Genomic DNA, 18,559 nt, shown 5'->3' on the forward strand with positions numbered 1-18,559 from the left:
TTGGGGGTCCCGGTGGGTGTGGGCAGAGCCCCGTTGGGGGGCGGGGGGATGCGGGTCCCTCCGCGGTGCGGGTTGGGCTTCCCGGGCCGGGCCCTGCGAACTCTGCGGGGGCCACGTGGTGACCGCGCGGGGCCGGCGGCATCGCGGGGGAACAACGGTTTTGGGGAGCCCCGGGAGAGCCGCGGCTTCCCTGAGCGGGACCCCAGAGAGAGGAGAGCCCCAGAACACCTAAGCGGGAAGCCCGAGAGGGAGGGAGGAACCCCCGGGATTGCCGGGACCCCGGCGGGGGATGCTGGGGCTGGAGGGGCGGCATGGCCGGAAGGGGGTTCGGGGGTCCCGGTGCCGGAAATGGCTGCTCGCAGTATGAGGCCAGGTGCTTCTTCAGCGTCGTTCCAGTTTCCTCGGTACTCCCAGTATGAGCCCAGTTACTCCCAGTCATTCCCTATTATGATGCAACTTGCCCCCTGCACAGTCCCCGTTGCTCCCAGTTCCTCCCATTTTCATCCAGTGTGTTCCCAGTTCTCCCAGTTAGCCCTAGTATAATCCCAGTCACTCCCAGTATGAGGCCATAGCCCCTAGTTGTTCCCTGTCAATGCTAGCATGACCTCAGTAGCCTCCAGTATAATCCCTGTCTTTCCCAGTATAACCTAGTAACCCCCAGCATGCTCTCAGTCACTCTCAGTTCTTCCCAGATCACCATGATTCCAGTTGCTCACAGCCACTCCCAGCCAATCCCAGTATGATTCCAGTCACTCAGCCACCTCAGTGGTGGCACTGCCGGGCGGGCATCAGTGCCTGGGTCTGGGGCGGTATCGCCTCCCTTTGGCTCCGCCTGTCCTGAGCCCAGCCCCGGTCCCGACGCGGGCTCTGGCCCCGGCCCCGACCCCGACGCGGGCTCCTCCCGGGTCCATGGAGCACACATGCGGCGCGGCCGCTCCCGCCACCTCCGCTGCGGCTCCCCCGGCCCGAGCTGCGCCGCTCGGCAGCGCGGCCGCCGGCCCCGAGCCGCCGCTGTCCCGTTCCAAAGAGCGAGCGCCTGGGGCTGCCCGGCCCGGGGCGGCTGAGGGGCGCTCGGGGACCGTTCCTGGCCCCGGGCCGAGAGCTGACAGCCGCGTCTTGCCAGCAGGGAAGGCGCAGCAGGGCCTGAAGGAGCGGAACCGGCTGGATTCGCTGCTGGGGAGCGGCGGCTTCGGCAGCGTCTGGGCGGTGACGCGGCTCTCGGACAGTGCCCGGTGAGTGGCGGGGCAGACGCAGGAGGAGGAGGAGAAGCAGGAGGATCGAGCTCGGCAGGCCGGGCGGCAAGCTCAGCCCGCTGCTGCCCTTGCCTTGCAGGTGGCCATCAAAAGGGTGCCACGGAACCGTGTCCAGCACTGGGGCGAGCTGGTGAGTGAGCGGGGCCAGCAGGAGAAGCTGGGGCGTGCCGGGTGGGGATGAGGCGAGGCCCGGCAGGGTGGGAGCCGCCAGGAACCTTGAGGGGGAGTGGGTGTGGGGCCAGCAGAGCATCCCGGACTTCCCGATGTCAACCCCGCTGACAGCATCATGGTCCTCCCCCAGCCCAATGACACCAGAGCACCACTGGAGATCATGCTGCTGGACAAGGTGTCCACTGGCTTCCCTGGTGTCATCTGGCTGCTGGAGTGGCTTGAGGTCTCCAACAACATCATGATGGTTCTGGAGCACCCAGAGCGGTGAAAGGACCTGCAGCATTCAATTTGGGCACGGGTTCCTGTCCGAGGAGGTGGCGTGGGAGCTGTTCCGCCAGGTGCTGGAGGCCATGGGGCATTGCAGCAGCTGCGGCTCCTACACAGAGACATCAAACCAGAGAACATCCTGCTTGACCTGGCCACTGGGCAGGCAAAATTGATCGACTTTGGCTGTGGCGCCTTCCTCCGAGACAGCCTACACCCAGTTTGTAGGTGATCCCTGCTAGGGGATGCTCAGCCTCGTGGCTCAGCCTGGGTGTAGCACTGGGGCTTCCCCCTATTTTGGCTGGGATGGGATTAATGCTTGAGCCAAGTTGATTTGGGTGGGAGTGTGAGAGGGGCCAGCTTCCAGCCCTGCTGATGGCCTTCTGCACCCACTCTGCCCTGGGCTGAGGCTGGAGCTGGGGCAGCCAGGCAGACAAAAACCCCATGGGGGTAGCAGAGAGTGGGGGTCTGACCCCATGCCCTGGCCAGTTTGGTGTGCAGGCAAGGAAAGGCTTGAACTGCTCGTGTCCCCTTGTTTGCCTTGCCTTATTAACAATTTTTGTGGCCATGCAAGCAGGGAGAAGAGTGGTTTTCCCCACCACTGGGTGGGTTTTTGTTTTGTGGGTCATGGTCAGGCCCTCCCAGGGCTTCCGCTGGCTTCTTCCAGCACCATGGATTCTTTTCTAACTCCAAGTTTGTACACAAGTCCCAGGTGCTGGCAAGAGGGCAGTGGGTCACCCACTGTGCCACTGGGGCAGCCCTGCCATGCTCAGGCATGCTGGGGCCAGCTCTGGGAGCAGCAGCATCCCCCTGATGAACTTCCACCTGTATTCCATAGGAACACCATCCTACAGCCCCCCAGAATGGACCCACTTTGGCTGGTACTATGGCAAGCCAGCTACCATCTGGTCCTTGGGCATCCTACTGCATCAGATGGTCTGTGGGGAGCGCCTTTTCAGGAGGGGCCAGAACATCAGCTAGGACCAGCAGCTCTCACTGCCACAATGGTTCTCTCAAGGTGGATCCTCATCTCTGGGCACAGGGAATACCAATTCTGGGAGACATCAGCAGGCTTGTGAGCATCCTGATCTGGCAGCTGCTGAGGGGGTGGCACATGTCCTGCTCTCCTGCTCTCCAAAACAAAGAGCTGATGGGAAGGTTTAGGCCCAGCTCTGAGCACATGCAGCATGGCCTGGGCACGGGAACAGGTGGAACAAAGGGGGCTGGAGCCTTCTCTAACTCACCAGCGGTTTCTGCTTTCCCTCCCCAGGGTGCCATGATCTGATCAGGTGGTGTTTATCCATGTACTCATTGGAATGGCCCTCGTTAGAAGACCTGTTCTGGTGTCCCTGGATGCAGGATATTCATCTGCCATAGAAGAAGGGAGAGAGCCACAGGCACACTTTGATGCAGGCTCCTGGTAAGTTACAGCTCCACACATGCCTTGGCATTCAGAAGCAAAGAACTCCAGACGTTTTTGTCCTGCCTGTGTCACTGCGCAGGGGTCATCAGATGAGAACACGCAGCCCTTGTGCTGGACCTGAGCTGCTCTGTCCTAGCACTGGTGGCTACCATCTGATCTGGTTTGGCTTGTCCTGGTTCACTGACAGCTAGGGCCCTGGGCAGAACACTGACAGCCTGGTCTCACCCCCAGGGAAGGAGAAGGAGAAGCTGTACCGGGTGAGGCTGCTGCTGCTGAAGACAGCAAGGACATCAAGGATGAGAACCTCTTCCTCCACCTGGCCACTGGCAAGCTGAAAATAATGGACTTGGATTCTGGCACCTTCTTCAAAGCCAGGCTGCACAGTGAATTTGCAGATGAGTCCAGACCCAGGGGGATCCTCCCAGATTTGGGACATTGCACAGCCTGGCTGGGAACCAAAGGTTCCCCCTTTGCTGGGAGGATAAAACTGATTCTTCAGTCGGCTGCCAAGGTGCTTTTTGGCAGGGCTGGGAGGATGGGCTGGGGGGGATATGAAATGGGAGTCAGCTCCTGGCCCTGGCCAACAGCCCTCAGCACCCACTGTGCCCGGCTGGGGCTGGGGCAGCCAGCCCGACACAAACAAGCCCCATGGTGAGAGCAGAGGTGGGACTCTAGAACCTGTGCACGGCTGCTTTGCATTGCAGGCAAGGAAGGGCTTGGGCTGCTCCACTGCCATTGTTTGCTTTGGGATCACCATTACTTTTGGGGGCAGTACAGAGGGATAAAAGCAGAGGGAATAAACTAGAAATTATTAGAAAAAATTACCTTTCTTACAGACAAAATTCATCAAGTTCACCTGCATTTCCCCTTCTTAGATTCTTTCTGTCATCTACTCTGGGAGGTCCAGCTTGGTCTAGTGCTTACCATGAACAGATTGTGCTCTTGATTTATACCAGTGCAAGAGATGTAGAATGATCTAAACTGAACACAGAAACAAACTACATCTGTCTGCCCATTTTCATGATCTAGGTTACCTTCCAGGTGTCCGTGGAGATGCGGGAATGATTATCACACAACTCTCCATTTCTGGCTGCAGGCTCTGGAGATGCTTTCTCTGAGTTCAGTCAGGGTTGCATTCCCTAACAATTCCTGGTACCACCTCTTGTTTTCCAAGCTTGGAACAATCACAATGGAAACCTTACCAATGGCACAACTCCCTAGTTCACAAGGGAAAAAAAGGATGATTTGTCAAGTTCTCTAAACATTTGTCCTGCTTTGCTGCAGAACTCGCGCTGCACGCACAGTGTGGAAAGCCAAGAGAAGCTGCAGTTGGTGGCACAACTTGTGCCAGAAGCTTGACCTCACTCTCCATGAAAGGCTCTTGAAAAGAGCAGACAGGACTGTGGAGAAGATTCTTGGAAAACTGAATCAGCTTTCCAGAAGTGAAATGAAAATGGAAAGAAACAATCCAAGATGTTTTCATGTGTTTATTTCTATGCTGTCCTTTTCTGTGTTTTAGTGTTGCACTGCTTCTCCATGCCATTAAGTCCAAATGGATCTCACCTCTAAGATCGATGGCTTGTGAGTTTTAGGCACTCTAAAATACCACGAGCTACACACAGTTTGCCTTTCCCTGCTTTTGTTGGAAAGCAATGCTGGAGACATAAGTGCAGAGCTTGGCTCGGGCAGGAATCCTCCACCCAGGGAATGAATCCCGGCAGTGTCTGAGCCTCAGCAGGGCCAATGCACAGCAGTGACTGAGGGGATTCCTGTGTTCCTGTGCGGGAGTCAGGACTCTGGGCCTTGACTCAACAGGGCAAAGTTCTCGTGTTGGGACAGACTCAGGGGCTGCCCCCGGGGCATGTGGGGCTTGGCCATGGGACGAGTGGGGCGAGCGCAGAACGGACGTGCGGACAAACGGCCCCGGCGCGTCAGTTGCAGCAGCGGCAGCAGCAGCGAGTCTACAGACCCTGTCCACCTCTCTCTTGTTCCTCCTCTCCCTCTCTTGCTGTCCCACACCCTCTTCCCCGCTCTCCCTTCCCTGGACCCCCTGCTCCTCTCCCCCTTTCCCCGTTCTGGACCAGGCCATGCCCCCGGCCTGAGCTTTCTGCTTTTGCAGGTGAGTGAGACGCTCCTGCAGGCCAAGAGGTTGCAGTTAGGGACACATACCCAATTGGCAAGAACCCGAAACTCTTCACAGTCCCAGCTGAACCCCTGGATCTCCATGGGATGTTTTGTCTGCCCCACTCTTTGTTCCTTCTTGGCTGGAATTGTGCAGTTGCACTTACTTTCTCCTCTAGAAGTGTCACGACTGGGCAAAACCTGGCGAGGGGGCGTGTTCCTAAGGCAGTGCAGCCTGGAGCTGATGGATGGAGAATTGCCCTTCTGCACTTCCAAACCAGAGCAAAAGCTGTAAGTGGGACTTTCCATCTTTAAAAAATCACTGACAATTTAAAGGAAATGTGCATTTCATTGGAAGTGTGAGAAGGAAGGGCATCTTCTAAAGGATTTGGAGGTTGACAGAGTTTAGATTCCCAGTCCTGCTTGAAGCTGGCAGGGCACAAAGCAATTTCCTCTTGCTTCAACCACAATTTAAAATAACAATATTGGAAATAAACCCCAAAATTGTTTTAAAAAGTCTGCTGAGGTCAGTAAGATGGACCCATACCATCAGCACATTTACAAAGTAAATAACTTAGTTCTTGTTTTAAAAAAATCAGTTACCCCTTTATCCAAAGCTATGAACAATTTTTCAGTAACACCTTAATTTTGTTTTTATCTTTCACATTTTTTCTATGGTTTTTCCTTAAACCAGAAAACATGCCATAAAAAAGAGTGTCCTTGGCTTCTGATTCCTGTGTGGAGCAGCTCCTTCCCGCTGGCTGAGCTGCTCAGGCAGAGCCCATCAGCTCCTGGCCCTGCAGGGCTGAGGCTTTTCCCCATTGCAGGGTAGATTGATGGAGCAGCACTGCTGAACATGGGGACACACAGAGGGAGCAGGAGCAGCTGCCTTTGCCCACCTTCAGTTCCAAGTTCCAAACTGAGTTGACAGGGCTGGAAGAGACTCGCAGGCTCCCTGTTTGCTGTGCTGCCCCACTTGTGCCTGGCCCAGTTCTGTGTGGGGCAGAGGGAGAATAAGGGGCAGCTCCCTCCCAGCCCCCAGCCCAGGGACCCCTCTGGCCCCAGGGCTTGGGGCACTGTCAGCACCCACTGCTCCAGCCACCGCTCCTGCTGGCACTGACAGCAACACCCAAACTGTGGCTGATCCCAAGGGAGCAGCAGCAGTGCCTGGATCTGATCTCTGACTCTGGGGCAGGGCTGGGCAAATGACCCCCACAGCAGCAGCAGCAGCAGCACATGGAGCTGACTTTCAGCACAGCCCCTGCCACTCTTCCCTCCCATGTGCAGTCGTGTCACAGCAGCCTGGGGCACCTGGGAGCCCCCAGTGCCAGCAGGGACTTGAGATGGACAGCCCTGGCTCCTGGAGGTTGTGCAGGGAACAGAGGTGGGGACCTCCTGTCCATGTGGAGCTTCCAGATAGAAAAGGCTGCTGTGCTCAGGCAGCTCCAAGGGCAGAGAAAGGAGGGGCTGGAGCCCTTGATCTGTGCCAGTTCCACAGCCCTGGGCAGCAGCCACTGAGCACAGGGGGAACAGAGGGCACAGCAAGAGGGACAAAACAAGTCAAGGTCAGAGACTGGGAAGAGCCAGAGCTGGGAACAGCAGGAACAGCTGCTTCACTGCACTCTTGGAGAAAGCTCTTGGCTGGTTCAGAGTGCTGAAAGGTATGAAGGGGAGGGAGGAGGCCACACCAAACAATGCTCCTGGTTCCACACCCTCCTCTCTCACGGTGCCAGAAGGAATTGGATGAACTGTATTCTTCTCTCTGAGTTGTCTGGTCCAGCATGAGCAGCTTAGCACCAGGAGCTAAAGGAGCTGAAGCCTTAGGCTACAAGACCTGACCAAGAGGGGACTTTTTGACCAAAGTAATGCTGCTAACGTGGACCTAGCTGAATGCAGCAGGTAGAATCCTGGGATTATAGAATTCTTTCTGTTGGGAAAGACCTCTGAGCTCACCCAATCCATCTGTTCACCCAGCACTGTCAAGCCCACCACTAGATCACATCCCTAAAGTACCAAAGCCTGGACAAGAGGCCCTGACTGAAGGCTGAACAACAGGCCCTGAGGCAAAGGTGACCTCTGGATGAACCTTCCAACCAAAGGTTATCTTTGTATCCACTCATTAACGAAATATGCATGGTCATTAGCACTCTGATAGATGTGTGCACTCATTAGTGAAACATGGATTGACCTTTCTGTATTTAGAAGCTGAACAAGGCCATGGAATCCAACATGCCTTGTTTGGGGGTGTATGGTCAAAGTCAACTCCCTTGGTACCTCCTTGAGCCCTGGCCAGACTTTGGGAGGAACCCAAGAGGAGAATGAAACCAGCTGTTCCTGCACTAGCAGTGCTGTCAGTTTGTTTATCCATCACTGTCAGAGCTGGGCCCTCTCACAGCAGGGTTGAAAGCCTCAGCTGTGGCTGGAGGCACCTGCAGGAATTCCCACTGTCCAGGAGTGGCTCTGCAGTCCTTGGCTGTGACAGCTTCCTCCAGCTGATGTGTGCACCTGGGTGATAGCAAAGTCTGGGCGTAACTGGGGGTGGATCTTTCTAAATAACTGTGGGCAATCTTTGGTAGTGATGATTTGGTGCATTGCTGAGCTTCTCCTTTTGTGATTCTTTACTGCTTTGAACTTTAGAAAATTACACTGATTCCTTCAGTTGGTGTCTCTGTCTTTGGTGCTGACGTTGCCCATTGGTAAAACCAAATTTGCATCGTCTGGCTGAATTACAACAAAATGTCACTTTTTAAATTTAAATGTAAGGAATCAGGCCCATCCAAAATTCCTGGATGCAAAGCTCTTCCCTAGAGTTCGCTATCTCTGCAATGGGCTGAGGTCAGAGCACTTTGTGAGCAGTGGAGCAGTCAGTTAAAAGAGGCTGAACCACTGGATGTCTTAAAATAGATCCAAAAATTGCATATGGAAAAAGGAGAAGAACTTGTGGGTTTGGGATGATGAGGATGGATTTTGTTTAGAGCATATTGGAAACAGCACTAACAGAAGGAACAATTTTTGTTGGAACACTCCCACGTGGAGCCACAGAAAAGGTTTTAATCTTGAGCTTGAATTTCTTTGTGCTAGTGAAATAATAATGATATAATATTATATATATGTATGTATCTATTAAGTATAATCAAATAATATTTTTATTTGTAGATCAAGTAAATAATAATAGTATGAAATAATGCTGACAGTACTAATGTGTTAGCTTTGGTTGCTCAGGGATGTAACACTAAATACCTGCAGAAAAGCATTAACAAGGATATAAAGGTCATGGTAAACTTTGTGAGATTATTTATAATGAACAAAGTAGGAAGGGATGAAATGAGCTGTTTTAATGGGGTTTGCTGATACTGTGATGTGGAATGCGTTGTCTGTTACTGTGGAAAACACAGTGATGAAGACTGCTGGGTTTTTCATATAGCAGACTATCCACAAGCTGCAGGATTGATTGAACAAATGAATGTTTGTTAAAAGAGCAGTTGAAAAAATGAGGAGATGACAGCCTGTCCTGATGGAGAACCCATCTCCCAGATGTGCTCCATACCCTTAACAATGGGCCCACAGGGAAATGGAAAGCCCCTGGATGTGCATAGCTGCACCCAGTTTGCAAATACAACCATGGCCAGTGAGACTTGGACTTGCTGGGAAATTGTTCTGGGTGTGATGGCCCCTGACAGGGCCTCCCCAGAGGCTGCAGGGCTGGATCTGGATGCATTGGAATTAATTAGGATAAATCAGAAGCAAATGAGTGTTCTCAATTCAGAAAGAGGAATTCTGATTCCTCCAGGACACTTTGGTTGGGGAACTGCTCACTGGAGTTTGGCCTTGCAAAGTGTTCATGTCATGGGAACAGTAATTGCTGCAGATTGTCAAGTAGAAATCAAACTAATCCTTTTAAACTATGGTGAACAAGATTGGATTATTTAGCCCTATGGGACAGTAGCACAATTATTGATATTCCAGTTTTCAAACCAATAGTGAGAAAAGGAGCTCCACCTCAAATCAGCTCTGTTTGTGGAGATAAAGGGTTTGGATCCAGCAGCCCTAGTAATGGAGGCAAAATGTGGGTGCAGAGGCCAAATAGCCCTGGGCCAGCTGAAGGAACAGCTCTGGGGAAAGACAACACTGTTTGAATCCTGAAACCTGGGTGAGAACTATGGGAATATGTCCCTGCAGCCCTGCAGTGTTCTGTGCCAGAACAAGTTATGTTGCATGTTATGGGGTATTGTTTTACAGATCCTGCCAGACCAAATCTCCCTGTTTGCCCCAACATCTCTTTGGAAAGTGCTCTGATCCACGGGGCTCCATGTGAAGGCTGATGTGACACTGAGGGACTTCCACACAAATTCCAACCAGGAGCCTGGGGCCCCTCAGGGACTGGGACCCAGCACCTCCCCAGCCAGAGGGGAAAGGACCCCACCAAGCCTTGTCACCCACAGACAGCACGGTACAGCTGAACAGCAAAGAACCTTGGGGACATTATTCTGAAATTAAAAAGGCACCAGCTCCATGGACAATGGAATTATTGTTCCTAACCCAGATGAGATGGAGGAAAAAGAATGAGTAACCTTGTCACTAAAGTACTGCTTGTGTCTGTAAGTTGTATCTTGAGAGTCAGCCAGAATCTTTGTTTGCCAGAAACACCTCTAGAGTTTCACCAAGGGTTGGTCATGAAATTATGATGAAAATTAAAAGAGTGAAGTAGCCAAAATACTCAATGTAACAAATTGCTGGGTGTGTTCTCAGCTAATGTTGGGAGGAGTGGGGTTCCCTTGGGGGGCCCACCCTGTGGGGTGGCCAGAGCTCTGTCAATGGGCTCTGACTCAGAGTCAGTGCAGGGACAGTTAAAGAAAACTGTGCTGTGGAACAAAGGAATACAGTTACCAGTTTTATAGGATTCACTAAGATTTCCCTTCAGTAGAAACTGAACCCTGTTAGAGTTAGAGGCCACAATGTGAAAGGATTTCTGTGCTTTACCCTCACTGCCAATGTCAGTAGAACTCAGGATGCTGGAGCTGGTCAGGGTCAGTGTTACAGCACTCCCAGCTGCAGGGCCACCGTGAAGCTCCTCTGGCCCAAAGGCACTGGGGACACAATAGGAGCACAGGGAGGAGCCCTGGATCCATCAGCAGCCCACAGTGGGAAATGGGAAATCAGACCTTTGGTACTGGGAATGGGAGCTGCTGGGTGTGCAGAGACAATGCCTGTAAGTGGCTTCCTAAAGGATGGTTTGGGTCCTGTTTCCAGGCAATGCTGATGCCTCCCTTGAGGGTACTTCAGCTGCAACCACCAGGAAGAATTAGGGCCCAGAGAACATGTTCCCCCCAAAGAGTGCCTTTGGTCTCAGAAAGCCAAAGACTCTGGTTCACGCTGTGCCCCATGTGCACTGCCTTATCCTGTGGAGTTTACATTAATGAGCTGCATTGATTATTAGAAGAAGTAGAAAATGATACTGTGAGAATATGCAATAGCACATCCTGTGAGCTCCAGCAAACACAAAGGGGGCTCTACAGAACTGCATGGCCTTGGATTATCTGCTTGCTGGCCAAGGAGGAGCCTGGGCTATCATGGGACAGGAATGTTGCACTTTTATCAGTGATGAGTTTGAAGTCCAACAGTCAGAAATGACCTTGATGGAAAGAGCAGTAGAAGAGTGGCAGGAAGAAGAAAATTCTTCTTGGTGAGATTGGCTTCATGGTTGCCAAACTGGAGGCTGCTGTGAAATGCATTTGTGGCAGTCACTGCAATCATTGCAGTGTGAGAACCTAGTGTATTATGATTCCATGTTACAGTTGTTGTGACACTTTGTGCTGGGAAATAGAGCATTGAGACTTGTCTCATAAGAGACACAGTCTCAAGAAACAGTGGGGATTTCATAAACAACAAATAGCAACTAATTAGGCATGTTTTAGAAGGAATGTGACTTACAGCTCTGAGTAATGAACTTGAAGAGCAGTTAATTGAAGAACAAGAGGCGATGCCTTTATGCCTCCTACCTAAATCTAAGACTCAAGTATTGAAAGAATTGTTATGAAGGCTGTAATTCATGCCTTGGTCAAAGCACTGATTATAGTACCAAGGCCTGAGCACCAGGCCCTGAGCCAAAGGTGACCTCTAGATGAACCTTCCAACCAAATGTTATCTTTTTATCTGGTCATTAATGAGGCATTTTTAGCAATATGATCTGTGTATCTCTGCATTGGTGAAACATGGATTTACCTTTCTGTGTTTAGAAACCAAACAAGGTCCTATCTGGCTTTGTTTGGGAGTGTTTGGTCAAAGTCAACTCCCCTTGGTTCCTCTCTGAGCCCTGGCCAGGCTTTGGGAGAAACCAAACAGGAGACTTAAACCAATGTTTCTGCACTAGCAGTGCTGTCAGTTTGTTTATTCAGCACAGTCAGAGATGGGCCCTCTCACAGCAGGGTTGAAAGCCTCAGCTGTGGCTGGAGGCACCTGCAGGAATTCCCAGTGTCCAGGAGTGGCTCTGCAGTCCTTGGCTGTGACAGCTTCTCCCAGCTGATGTGTGCACCTGGGTGATGGCAAAGTCTGGAGGTAACTGGGGGTAGATCTTTCTAAATCATTGTGGGCAATCTTTGGTAGTGATGATTGGGTGCATTGCTGAGCTTCTCCTTTTGTAATTCTTTGCTAACGATTATGTGCTTATTGAGCTTCTCCTTGTGTGATTCTTTGCAGTTTTACATTATATGACACAATTCCTTCAGTTGATGTCTGTGTCTTTGGTGCTGACCCTGCCCACTGAGTCCCATCCTGCCTAAGTGTTTCCTGGGAAGGCAAACACCATCACTCCAAATGTCCCTTCCTTTCTGCCTTCTTCCCCTCACTTTATACACTGAGCATGATGTGCCATGTTCTGGGATATCCCCGGGGTCAGTTGGGGTCACCTTGGTTGTGTCCCCTCCCAACCTCCCCTGCAGCCCCAGCTCCTCCCCAGCGTGGCTGGACGAGGGGCAGGAAAGGCCTTCGCTCTGCAAGCTCAGCAAAAGCAAAACCATCTCTGTGTGCTCAGCCCTGTGCTCAGCACCGAGCCCAGCAGTGTCTCAGTGCCAGCGGCCGTGGCATCAGCCCCTGCAAGGGGTTTCCATGGCAAGTGCCACCACAGGTGACCCAGGTGTGCTGTCCCAGGGATGGTTGCCATGGAAACAGTGCCCAGCTGACCTTTCTGTCTGGCTGACCTGGCCTTTGGCCCTGGCCCTGGGCTTTGCTGCTGGTCCTACTGCACCTGAGCAGCCCGCGCAGCACAGGGCAGGTGGCCACGGCACAAGCCCCCAGCAAGGGATCCCCTCTGGCTCTGGGCAGTGTCACCAGCCCTGAGCAAGGGCCCAGGGCAGGTTTCCATGCCAAGCAGCCATCACAATGGCTCCAGGCCTTGGTTGCTGTGGCACAAACGAAGGAAGGGTCTCTGTGGCTGTGCCATGGTCCCTGACTGCATCAAGGAGCATCAGTGCAATTGTACCTGGAACAGCCCTGGCACCGCTTTGTCCTGAGGGTGCCGGGGCAGCCGAGGACACAACAGCTCTGCATGCAAGTGGCCATGGAACTTGACTGCAGAAATGGGTCCTTGGGGTGGTTTCCAAGGAAGCTTGGACTGATGAGCATTGCCATGGCACCCAAACTCAGCAGTGGGGCCAGTGCAGTGTCTGTGGCCACAGTCCCTTGCAATGGCCCAGGGCAGGTTGGGATGATGATCCACCCTCCCAGCTGGCCCAGGGCAGCTCTGGAGTGGTCGTGGTGGTGCCTTGGGCTTGGCACACACTTGAGGAGGGTGTCTGTTTTCAATGGGGAAACTTTGGAGCAATCAAACCTGGTTTAGACTGCTTAAAAGAAAATAAAGAAAGAAAATCCCTTCTTCAGCTGTGTGCAAGTAATTCTCCAAGCAAAGCAGGTCTCCAGTAAGTGAGGAGAGACAGGATAGGGCTGGGAAATGTGAAGCAAGGTTATCCACATTGGGTCAGACCTCAAGGCAGAGCTTCTCTGAGCAGGCCAAGCCTCCTGAGGAGAGGCCATGGATCAATATTAATCACAGAATGCTGCAATCACCTCTGCTCTAAAGAGAAATTGAATAAAATACATCTTTTAAATGAGAATGCACATTTATTAGAAGCTCTTTGAAGTATTGAGGGATTCAGAGAGGCTTCTGTGTTACACACTCTAACAGCTGGGAAAGGGGACAGGGACTGGGAAAAGGGACAGGGACTGTGAATGGGATGGGCAATGGGGACAGGGACAGGAAATAGGGACTGAGAAGAAGGACAGGGATAGGGACGTGGGAACAGGAATGAGAACAGGAACCAAAATGGGAATAATGGAATGAGGACAGGGAATATGGAAATAGCAATTGGAGAGAGTGACAGGATGTCAGGCTGTATTCTGACTCAGTCAGTGTTTCAGAGTTGTTCTTTGTAATACTGTATTTCTATTTTAATCTTCCTAGTAAAAAAAAAGAACTGTTACTCCTAATTCCCATATCTTTGCCTAAAAGCCGCTTAATATAAAAACTGTAACAATTCAGAGGGAGAAGTTCACATTCTCCATTTCAAAGAGAAGCTCCTGTCTTTCTTAGCAAACACCTGTCCTCCAAACCAAGATACAAGCCCTTATTGCCAGGGGCCCTGAGGGCAGGAAGAACTGCAGCACAACCAGCTGGAAAAACACATCAAACCTCTGTGACTCTCCTCCAGAGGCAAGCAAGGAGAGCAGAGGCAGCTGGGCACTCAGGAAAGCCTTCTCACCCAGCACAGCCCTGCTCCTCCCAGGGAGCAAAATCCTGGGGCAGCTACTCTCAGGTGCTGTGCTGGGCAGATGGAAATGACCATGCATCAGGAGAGATGTGTCCCTGCTGTGCCACAGCTCTCACTGCACAGGAAGTTCCTGTCCTGAACCACACAACCCTGGGGGCAGAGGCTCTGCTGGCTGGAAGAGGAGACCAGGGGGTCTGGCTCAGGGGAAGGTGTCTGCATTACTGGGAATCACAGGAGCTTTCCAAGTTCTCTCTCCCATGACATTTCATTGGAGTTTCACACAGCTCCCCACCCGTGTGGCTGCTGCTGGAAGCCATCCCTGCAGGAACTGTTTCTCTGCCCTCAGATCTTTTCCTGTCATGGGGAACAGACCCCAGTACCAACTGCTATCTGCTTAGCTCTGACCTGAAGAAACCTCCTGGTTTCAGGCCCTCCAGGGAGTTACTCTTACCAGAAGGAAGCTGCTGGGGCAGTGATCTGTCACAGGCACTCACAGGGGTTCCTGGTGAATTCCAGGGTGTCTCTGGGGCTCTAAAGTGATATGAGGTCCCCAGCAGTGACAGGGGCTCCATGATGCCATCCCAGAGGTCTCTCTAGGCACGTAAAGAACAGGGAGGTCACAGGTGTCCATGGTGACATCACAGGGATCTCCAGATTTCTAAAGAACCAGGAGCTCGTACAGCCACGGGGTCTCCACAGTATTCAAGGGCTCTTTAATCTGTTAAGGAATCTTGGAGTCACCCAGGCACAGTGGCTCCATGGTTACAACAGAGCCATCCCTAAGTGCTAAGGACCCAATTTGTCACAGACACTCACAGGGGTTTCAGCAGTGCCATTCCAAGAGTCTCCAGGCTGATAAAGAGCAGGGATGTCACAGACATTCGCAGGGCTTCCTATCGTGGGCAGAGCGGGAACTTCAGACAAAGTTTATCACAGAAGATCCTGTTGAGTCACTAGGTGCAGAAAGGATCTCCAGCATTCCCCATCTGCTCTTCCCAATGAACTCCTGATGTTAGTCTTCATCCTGATGGATGTTCCAACCCCTGTGTTCCTCCCGGTGCCTATGGAGAACCAGGAGGACATGGAGAACACCAGCCAGGTGTCTTCTCAACATGGGTCATAGGGAATGTGGGACACCAGGACTCTGCCCAATGGCAATCCTCTGATGGGGGATGAAGTTGGAGCAGCAGACAAAGCCCTTCCTGCAGTCAGGCCCCTCACAGGGTTTCCTTTACTGGTGGCTCCGTTGGTGTTTGGTCAGGGTAGAGCTCCTGGGAAAGCTCTTTCCACACTCAGGACACTCGTAGGGCCTCTCCCCGGTGTGGATGTGCCAGTGGGTGAGAAGGCTGAAGTTGTAGGTGAAGCCCTTCCCACAGTCATGGCAGCGGAAGAGCCTCTTCCCCGTCTGTGTGCGCTGGTGCTTGAGGAGATCCGAACTGCTCTGAGCCTTTTTCCCATACTCGGAACACTCGTAGGGCCATTCCCCAGTGTGGATCTTCTGGTGGGAGGTGAGATTGGACCTATCAATGAAGCTCTTCCCACATTCCAAGCACGTGTAGGGCCGTTCCCCAGTGTGCACGAGCCAGTGGCTGAGGAGGCCAAAGCTGTCTCTGAAGCTCTTCCCACATTCCCCACAGCTGTAGGGCCGTTCCCCCAGTGTGCACTTGCTGGTGGGAGGTGAGCTTGGACTTAGTGATGAAGCTCTTCCCACATGTAGGGCCATTCCCCCGTGTGCACTCGCTGGTGGTGGAGGAGGTGGGAGCCATGCCTGTACCTCTTCCCACATTCCCCACACTCATAGGGTCGCTCTCCCCTGTGCATCCAAAAGTGCTTGTTGAGGCTGGAGCACCAGCTGAAGCTCTTCCCACATTCTGAGCACTTGTAGGGCTTCTACCTGCCATGAAGCTGCTCAGGGAGCACCAGGTCCAAGCTGCAGCTGGATCTCTGGTCACCTGCCTGACCCAGGGTGGGTCTTCCCCCCCACAGAGAGCCCTGGGCTGGGTTTGCAGCCCCTCCTCGGGCAGGATCTCTGGACCTTCTTCTCCCCGTTGGATTCTTGCGCCATGGACCTGCTGCAAACAGCCTCTTCCACGAGGTTGTGCCGCGGGGATTTGTCCTCCCTGGTCTCCGTTCTCAGGTCTAGGGGAGGAAGGACAAGGAGAGGATGGGATTTGCCTCCATGCCAGAGGGAACGGCAAGGAGATTCTCCCAGTGTGTCTCTGTCAGAAGGGCGTCAGCAGCGGGGCTGTGCTGCAGCCGGGGCTGTGCTGCAGCCGGGGCTGTGCTGGGCTGGGAGATGGAGCAGGACACAGGGGGAAAGGGGCACTGACTTCCTCCTCACCTTCCTGTGGCTCCTGGGCCATCTTCCTCTTCCTCACAGCCTCCTTCTCCATAGGGCCAATGCTTGGGAATGGGAAATTCTGTCTTTGGCGGGGGAAAACAAGGGCTGAGCGCGTTGTGTTTGATGGTCCCGCTGCCCAAGTGGAGCTGGATAAGTCAGCGCCCCTTTCAGCCTCGGGGTCCCGGAGCCCGCTCATCACCAACCTCCCGCACCCCTCCAGGCTGCCGGGGGGTCCCCGGCTCCAGGATCGCCCCTCTGCGCTATCCCCGCTCCGGGGCTCCCGTATTCCCCCCCGGCTCTGCCAGGGATCCCCAGAGCCGATATCGCCCCCTCCCCGCCGGTACCGGGCAATCGCCACGTGAGAGCCGCCAAGATCCCTGCAGGGGTATTTCCGGCTCGGCTTTGGGCTCCTGCAATATCCAAACATCCCCTGCACTGCAAAATAAAACCCTCCTGGAGCTCCCCTATGATGAATTCGGGACAAGCTCTCCCTCTCTGCTCACCTGTGGGTAAATGGGGGGGCGATGCTGCCAGACTCAGGAGAGACGTGGCTTTAGCAGTTGCGGGCGATGGAAGTGCGTGGTTCCAAACCGCTCCTGTGTCCCTCCTCTTCCTCCCGCTGCTTCTCTTCCTCCTCTTCCCGCTCCTCCTCCGCTCCCAGCCCGGCCCGGGCAGGTGCCGACACCCAAAAGCAGCCGCGCTCTAACCTGGGCGGTTGCAAACCCAGTGAGACCCGCGTGGCGCTGGGAGTGATACTGGGAGCACTGGGAATTACAGAGAGAGCAGCGGCAGCGATGCTGAGAGCCCCGGGAAGGAATTGGGAGCGCTTTCCCTGCCAATGCCGCTCTTACTAGGAGCACTGGGAGGGAACTGGGGGCAAAGAGCGCCTGGAGACTGCGGCAGCGGCAGTGGACGGGGCCAGAGCCAAGGGCGTGATTATGCAAATTCAGGAGCGATCGCGTGCTGGGATTGGTGAGCGGGAGCAGCGCGGGGTTTTTGCGGTCACGTGAGGGCCGTGACTGGACAATGGAGCGATAGTGGCGGCGTCCGGTGAGAGGGGACAGGGACCGGGAATGGGGACCGGTAATGTGAATGGAGAATGAGAGTGAGAATGGAATGGCGAGGGGAACGGGCTGCTGTGGCCAGCTGAGGGCCTGTGAGCAATGCCCAAAGCCTTGTGCTCTCTGCAGCTGGCCATGGGCAGCAGCAGGGTTGAAGGGTTCGTGTGGCACAGGCAGCCCGAGCTGTGGAGCCCTCAGGGCCCCTGTGGCAGAGGCGGCCCTCAGGAACGACACCAGGAATGGGGACAGGGACTGGGAATATGGAAACAGCAATAGTTGAGAGAATATGGGCTGGGGATTAAGAACGGCAAGGCAACAGGGATGGGGACCGGGAACGGAAAGGGAATATGGGAATAGCATAGGGAATGGGAATATGGGACTGGGACAGACAATACAAGAAAGGGAACAGGACAGGGTATATGGAACTGGGAATATGGGAACAGCAACTGGGCAGAGAATATGGGACAGGGAGCGAGAATATGGGAATGAGTCCAGGAATGGGATCTGGACTGGGAGGGGCACAGGACGAAGGTGGGGTTACATGAGAATGGGCTGGGGCCAAGAGGAGTGACAGCAGGGAGAGAAGGATCCTGGACAGGGGACAGTGGAAGGTAGGATGGGGGGACATAAGGACAGGTCCAGGGCAGGCAGTCCTTCATCAGCTGCCCTAAAACCTCCACCAGGGTCTCCCATTGCAGCCAGAGCTGCTGGAACTAGGGTGCCCAAAGCCCTGAGCAACCCCCAGGTCCCTCCCAGGACCTGTCAAATCCCTGGAACAGAGCATCCCCCACATCCCCTGAAAGATCCCCCCATGTCCCCAAGCAGGTCGTTATTTAACATCTTTATTTTTACCCTGGTGTTGGGTGTTTGGGAAGGACAAAGAGAAATGAAAAGAAAATCCAGGCCATGGGGAGGATGTGGAGCCCCCTGCTAGGTATCTTCCCAACAGGGATCAGTGGCACCAGGGATCAGCAGAGCTGTGCCCACCGGGGGTCACTGGGGATCATCCAGCACAGATCCTGCTATGGGGGATGGAGCTGGAGCAGTGCAGTGCCTTGGTTTGAAAGACAGGTGTCTGCTAAGGAGGTCTGGAGCTTCTCTTGAAATGGAAAATGTAAACTCCCTCCCTCTAAATTAATATGACTCGGAAATTAAGGAGCTCT

The 18,559-nt window shown here is 53.5% G+C and overlaps 1 pseudogene; it reads left to right on the forward strand.

Annotated features, from left to right (window-relative positions):
• The first annotated feature begins 909 nt into the window (after nt 1-909).
• Nucleotides 910-3,065, forward strand: LOC130261108 (serine/threonine-protein kinase pim-1-like; annotated as a pseudogene).
• The last annotated feature ends 15,494 nt before the right edge of the window (nt 3,066-18,559 follow it).

The sequence above is a fragment of the Oenanthe melanoleuca genome, chromosome 19 (genome assembly GCF_029582105.1).
Source record: "Oenanthe melanoleuca isolate GR-GAL-2019-014 chromosome 19, OMel1.0, whole genome shotgun sequence".
NCBI classification, from domain to species: Eukaryota; Metazoa; Chordata; class Aves; order Passeriformes; family Muscicapidae; genus Oenanthe; species Oenanthe melanoleuca.